The sequence below is a fragment of the Photinus pyralis genome, unplaced genomic scaffold (assembly GCF_008802855.1).
Source record: "Photinus pyralis isolate 1611_PpyrPB1 unplaced genomic scaffold, Ppyr1.3 Ppyr1.4_LG5, whole genome shotgun sequence".
Taxonomy (NCBI): Eukaryota; Metazoa; Arthropoda; class Insecta; order Coleoptera; family Lampyridae; genus Photinus; species Photinus pyralis.
This window is the reverse complement of record NW_022170596.1, coordinates 41,133,659-41,141,395: the sequence shown is the minus strand read 5'-3', so window position 1 is coordinate 41,141,395 and position 7,737 is coordinate 41,133,659.

Sequence of the window (7,737 nt, the reverse complement as noted above, 5' to 3'; positions counted from 1 at the left end):
TGAACTGTATTTGCAATAGCACCTTACTGTCTTCATCGCCGTAATTCACAGAAAATGAGACGCTAACGTTTGTAACGTTGGTAATACAGAAAACGCATGTATCTAATCCAAAACGTATATACATAGAAGATCCTCGTGAGGAGGTGAGATTTATACATAAAAGATACATACAATGTGTGTGCCTAAACATCCATATCACATCCAAAATGTATATTTATAGAATATCCATACTGGACATAAAATACATATGTCTATAATGAATATACATAGTATATACATAAGATGTACAGGATATTCCCTGTACATTATGGATTTAAAATGTATATACATAAGATATCGAATGATAGTGGATCGTCAGTGAAATATGACAAAAATACTACAAAAATCTAGATAGGATTTAACAACCCAAAATTTAATTGCATTTTTTTCACAAACAATGTTTAAATGACACACTTGACTTACTCGACGCAAAAAACTCGTATTTCCGAAAACCTAAAGAACAATTTGGACATGCCACCATCTTTCCCAGCGCGTGGATGTTCCTCGGACAGTTGTTCTGTGGTGGCCCCTTTCACCGCATCTTTGGCATTTCGAACTTTCCGGGTTCTGAACTCTAATTTGAGCATTATTTTTTAAAGTGCGGTGTCTCTTGACGTACAGGTACTTGGTCGTTATGAATAAAGTGCTGTAGAGTAGTTTGAGGTATTGAGGGGCAGGGAGATTTTTTTAATATTTTTACCCAAAAATTGTCCTGAACCTCATTTTCATGCGCGCTACTTTCTGTCAGGAAATTTAGACGTTCCTATGACCGAGGCCAGCAGCAGACTACGTTTTCCTTCCCGCCTTGTCACTTTTACTGCCGCACCTGTCACATTTACCGCCGCATTCGTCCACTTTATCGGCCGCATTTTGGCCATGTGTAATGTCTATAATGATCCTGACATCACTGACAGATTGACACTAATCAAAAGTTTATATTACATGAACATTAATTTGACTCGGAAATTAAGTAAACTCGGCTCCAAAGGGCCTCGCACTTTCAATATTTCCTTCGCCAGTAATGTGTTCATTTCCTGACTTTTATGTAAATAACTATAGTACGTAGTTTGCCGAAAGTAAAGAAGTAAATCAATTTTTATACGTAGGTCAAATGTGACATTTCGCTAATCAATTCCAAACAGCGTATATTCGTTTCGCTTGCTAGGGGCAGAGAAGCGGAGAAAAACAGGCGAGGAGAAATTTTTTACTTCTACTGCCCCCCCCCTTTCCACTTCGGCAGCCTCTTTTCATTCAGTATTACCTGTTTTGTTTATATACAAGAAATTCCCAGCATACTAATTAAAATTTTAAGTGTTTACCACGGACGAGTGAGAACCACAGACACGTCGGGATTCTCCGTACTCGGCGCCTAAAGCGTCGTCTTACATTAAAACATCGACTTCATCAGCCGAAAACTCCATTTCTCGTCTTTTGGTAAGCAATATATTTTTTTCTGAGGCGTTTATTTTATTTTTGACATTTGTTAATTGAAGTGTCAAATCGTTGCTTCAAGGACAACTGTGGCATAGACTCCTTTTACCCGTGAAACTCACGCACCCAGGGATGTCCTTTGACCCAAATTTATCATTTGCAATCAAGCCAGTCCATGTACTATATATGGTCTAAAGTTAACTCTCATATAATTTAAAATAGGCAATTCATGAATCGGGCTGTAAAAGCTGCAAAGGTCATTTTTCACATAAAAATTTAAAATATGTCAAAAAACGGATAAATTTAGTTATATTATATGTTTGAAACGTCTATAAAATTTTAGGTAAAATCTAAAAAAAGGAATATGTGCTATATAAAAATAAGGACAGTTGCAAACAACTTCCGGTATTGACTGATCGTGTAAAATTCTGACTGTTTATTGTAATGTTAAATTTTTACCCAAAATGTGTCCTTGGCTAGCTCAAATTTACGTTAACGCAATTTCAGGAAATTTGTTATCGAAAAATTCAGTTTCCAAAACTGTACTAAGCTATTATGAAGTTTCTACTAGCAAGCAATGAAGTTCTTTTTTACAAACTTACCGCAATCTTAACCAACATAATTTCAACTCAGTTAGCAGATTTTCACTATTTAATATTAAATTCAAATGGAGAAATCAGTTCTATTTTCTTTTAATTGTGTTAAAAAATTATATACCGTGAGAAAATTCCCATTCGACCGACTAATAACCTCTCAATCACACACAGACACAAAGCATGGTCGGGTCTATATTTTCCGGATTATTCTTTTAGTTTGTAAATAAACACGGATTTTGATTAATTTTCGAATTGCCGTTATTGTGACATTTAATTACCTACTGTTTCAGTTCTAAGCACCCACATGTTAGTATAAGGAAGGTAGTGCATTCGGGTAAAAAATGACTCCCCACTTGTTTTACGGAAGTACACGTTTTGAAGCACCAGGTATCCGAGTCAAACAAATCGTCGATGATGTCGGTCTGTCTGTCGGTCCGTCTGTACTCTCATTTCCGGTTAAACAGCTGAACCGATTGGACCAAATTTGGTACAGATATTCTTAGACATAACAAAGGGCTTAGGGGTCTTTTGACAGAACTCGCATGCGCGGGTCTGCCAGTGGTATCTGTGCTCGCTACAGCTAATTATTTTTATTATGTGAAGCCTCGCCTGTTGAATGAATCCTCAAGACTAGGATAATAAGAGAAACCGACAAACGTAGGTATTTTATGCTTAAATATTACAAACTTGCTACCGTTCACGCGCTGGCATAGCGTGAGCTTAGACCTTAAGTATTTTCATTTTAACACGTTCCAATTATGACGTGGAGTTTGGCGGTTCAAATTCAAATTGCGTAGGTACGTTCTCGTGAGTGATAACACATACAAGAAAGCGATACTGTTTCGATATTAACAGCACACAACTGCCAAATTCAGAATTGCCACAGCATCTGCCTTAAAACTCTATTAAACGGAAAGCACTTCAATAATTCTGACTTCTTTAGAAATTTTAGAATAGTCCTAAAAAACACAGCAGCACAAAGAGCTTCAAGAAGGGCGCTAAGAAACGATTACGATACAACAATGTACCTATATTTTTTATCCTATTTTCTATATGAGTACCTTCCACCCTTCGGCCGCTACCCAATACCAATTGTATAGGTCGCCGTGGGTTATCAAATTATTAGTTTATTTCCGATGAAAGCGTATATAAATCATGTTCACATCACAAATACTAAATATATTGCATTCTAGCGAATCAGTTCAGAAATGCAAAATTTTCGCGTAGTTTCAATACCTTTTCAAAGTTCATTTAAAGGTAGGTAGGTGTAAATGTTGAAAACGGAAATTGCATGTGCCGAGAGCAATTTGGCAAAAATGCATATTTCTGAACGCGAATAATTCGCACGAAACATAGAAAGAAATAAATTTAATCAGACTCTTATTGGATACTTTTTACGGTCAATTTAATTTGATGCGCTTTGAAAAACAAAATGAAAGAACCGACGCGTATACTCGTTACTGTTTGTGGTTCAGTGGTTATTAATCGCCATTTTCTAAATCTACACTGTCAAATTTAAGCTATATATTTCTCTTTATAACTATTGCTTTACTACAGGATCTCGAACGAGTGTTATTTCTCGGCACATGTACATGTGGAAATGAGGAAACTGTTCACTTTGGGAAAATAAGTTTGTTATTTCCGTTGGCCTAAAAGAATTGTTTGCTGAGACGGGGGAAAATTTAATTAATTGCCGTTACTTTAAAATGCAGACATGATGATTAAATTCTGACCTGTTCACTCTTATGAAATATTACTACTTGCCACAAGATATTGCAGCAATAACAAACTTAGACTTTTTTCCTATGACGGCCCAAAACCGAATGCCTCTAATTCTATCGCCTGGATTCATTTCTACTCGTGTTGTCGAGTTATTGGCACGCCCCAAACAATGGCGCTAATTATTTAACGCAGAAATATTTAATCATGGACGAATCATAGATGCTTACCCCTACTTAGTCAAAAGCGCCCGAAGTTCATTTTCAAATACACACGGTCATTTAATATTGCAAATTCGGCGCTTCGCATGGTATCATTGTGCATAATACTGTCTGGGATAATTTGGTCACGTAAACCCCATTAAAATAGTATTATCGCTCTGACAGACCGGTTAAGCCATTAAGCGGTCAACGCACACCAGTTACCTATAAAAATACAACTCGCCAATTCTATTAATAACGCCACCCTTAAAAATCTCGAAAAATATCTTTTATACTGTTTGGTGGTATTGTAATATCATCCACTTCAACCTCACAACTGCTTCGGAACCGTAACGTGCACGTTCACCACGTTAGACTATGAACTTTGGTATATAACTTACTAAATGATCAACAAAGAGATCGATAAGAGCACGTTTTCTTCAACTTTGATTAAAATACGAGGGCGCGATTTTTTACCCCTCGATTTTTTCCGTGCCCTTTTGCCGGAATGAACATTGTGATCATTAGATAATGAATACCGAACGAAGCATTTCAGTATTACGGATTCAATCCGAATCTCAATCTCTACAGAGGCAGATGAATAAGGGAACTCGCATTTAATTTTCGACGATATATTCGGAAGCATTTGGATTATTTATATATCGAATTGGCATTTATTGATAAAGATATTATAAGAAAAGTTATGGCAACTTATTTTCGTATGTAAAGCGTATGCAAAGTGGGAAAAAATTGGATAACTTTATGCAGAATCCCTGTTTGAAAATGCAAATCAGTAATACATTTTCGTAAGCCTCCTTAGAAAGTTATGTAATGACTTATGGTATACTAGGCCCCCAGCTAACAATACCATAAAGTTCGTGATTTACATCTGGGGATTTTGTTTACGGTAACTTCCACCTAAGACATAAACTGAGCTTACCTACAACACCGTCCACAAGCTTAAGGGTGTTCACACCTATATGTAAATATACTGTTTAAACATATTAGATGCACATCCTCGCCCAATTTACAGAACAGATCTGTTTATTTGGAGAAACTTTGCAATAAAATCGATTAAGACTGATGCATGGAATGAAATGAATGGTTACGTCTCTGTTTATGAGCTGACGCTATAAAACTTGATAATAATGTGGAACATTAGAATAATTAAAAGACTCGATAAAAACAAGTTAATTGTAAAAGAATCAATCGATATCCTTTAGTAGAGGTTTTTAGGTGAGTTTATAAGCACGCCAAAGTTGTTAATGAACAATCCGCATTGTAAAATTTGCACAAAGCTATTTTGATTTGACTGAAACAGCTGAAAATTATTCAACGGACACGGAAATGGAAATGGAAAGCGTATAGTTTACAAGTCTCCAATGGCAAATTATGATGCGTTACTTGTTGCTACCCTTTTTGATTCAATATGCGAGTATGTATAAAAGTTATCCAATTAAAAAATAGACATTGCTCTGGTAGAAGATTTCGTTTGTGTACATGTCGATAAATGAAATTTAAATTCCAATTACCTATATTATAGTCTTTGTTCTCAATTGCAGTGTAATAAAAAATCTAATTGTTTTACCGCACGAAGTTATGGAAGATTGGGACAATCACACATTAGAAGAAAAGCACTACTGAAAGCGAAAGCACCAAAGTTAGTGATTAAAAGTACAAAAGCAAGGTATACTGGACCATATTTAATTGAAAATCACATAAGGTTAAGAGTAAGAGCCAGTGACGATTTTTCGGTGGGCACGCATCTTTCCCACACAAGACAGTCCTTTACCTGGACGTCCATATTTGATCCATTTTAGGTTACGACGCGACGTCCATGCAGCAAAAGTGTACGTACAGTGGACGTCCGATTATTCTCTCTTATGGAATATTTAACGGATAGTCTATAAAATAATTACAATGTACGTCCGATGGACGTATGTTCCAATTATGGCGCGCACAAATTCGAATACAGATACGCTCGGCTGCGCAGTGCGACGACATTGGCATTTTGTTTTTTCAATAAGCCTAATATATGGACAATTTCCAAAAAAGCAATTTTTAAATGGCTCAAAAGGGCAAAGGAAAGCAAGTGAATTTTTCTTGTTATCTACTTATATTACTTTATATCCCGCTTTTTTAACAGTGTTTGATATCTATATCGCTTTCAAAGTAGCTGTTTTAATTGTTAATCTAGTTCAATAAAACGGCAGGTAACGAACGTCTATAGGACGTACAGTATGTACGTACAGTATGTACGTATATAAACTGTCCATATCGTTTGGATATCTGGACTACAATGGACGTCCAATGTACAATTTCTGTGTATACGCGTACGTACTATGTACAGACGGTCCATATATGTATTTACATAGTGGACTTTTAATGTACTTCGGTGGCTGTGTTGTGTGGGTTAAAGAGATTTCAAATTCATCCTCCATACACGGAGGGGGGGGGGGGGAATCGGGTTAAATCGTTTGGAGTGGTAATTAATATTAATTTTTAAACAGATGTTATCGCAGGTGCGCGATTTAGGTAAAAGCATTTGCGTATTTTAACTAATGAATAAGGAAGTGGAATAGATAATGGGAAGGTGGGAGGTGTTAAATAGAAGAGGAAATGTTGTAGCATGCATTTTTGCTTGTGGCCTTTGCTTTTGTCGCCGCCGCCACGCTATGACCGTTGGGTGCTGTCGGGCACATTTCTTTGAGCCGTGCCCCCGGCTTCTCGGTTTTTTGGTGCACTAAAGACAGTCACTTTGTGTAATTACATGTTTATTGAAGAAAGTTAGTGAATTAACGGTTTTTAAATACGCCGTGTTAAATTAAATAGGCCACTTCGAGTTAACGAGAAGTTTTGTGTCAAGTATTTGGAGGTAAGTGTTGTGTAGTAGTAAAAAAGTGAAGTTTCTGAAGCGAATTCAGTTTAGTGTTTTTGTTTGAACGCGTCTGTCTGATGGAAATCGCAGTGTATGGCTGGATAGATGGATTGGATAAAGATATTGACATTACAATATGTAATTCAGACTTTATTTAATCTGTATCGATCGAGTGCTTGTAGTGTGGTCTCTAATTTTTTAATTTTTCATTTGCCAATATGTCATATTATGAGATATTTACGCCTGAGGGCATAATAGATTATTATTATTAATTATGCCCTCAAACCACCCGTCAAATATATCGATGGAGTTATATTATGTAATAAAAAAATATGCTATATGAAGCATTTTAATGTTGGGAAAACAATAATCATTATATTTGCATATTGGATTTGTATTTGGAACAATGAAAAATAAAATTTTACGAGTATATGCAACTCAGGCATTACTCGATATTTAACCCTCGGGCGACTGACAATTAAATAACTATCTTACATCAATTACGTAGGTAATTGAGCGATAATTGCACACCTCATATGGGATTTATTACATATGAGAGAGATATTCGAATAAATTTCTCGCGCCAAACGGCAACTGATAATGTTATAATGTCATTACCGGAATAAACAGCCAATAATTGATTTGGAAAATTATTGACTAAGATAACAGCAAATGAATAATATCAAAATTTGGAATACCAGCCCCTTAAAGAGACCACCCTTCTTAACACTGAGCTACCCTAACAAAATTCAATTCTAACCCTACTAAAATTTAAAAAATCAACCATCAAAAGGGCATCATTACAGTATCCATCCTAGTATCCATTCTTGCTTTTATAAGCGAAAAATTAGATTAAAAAATAACCTAACCTAAA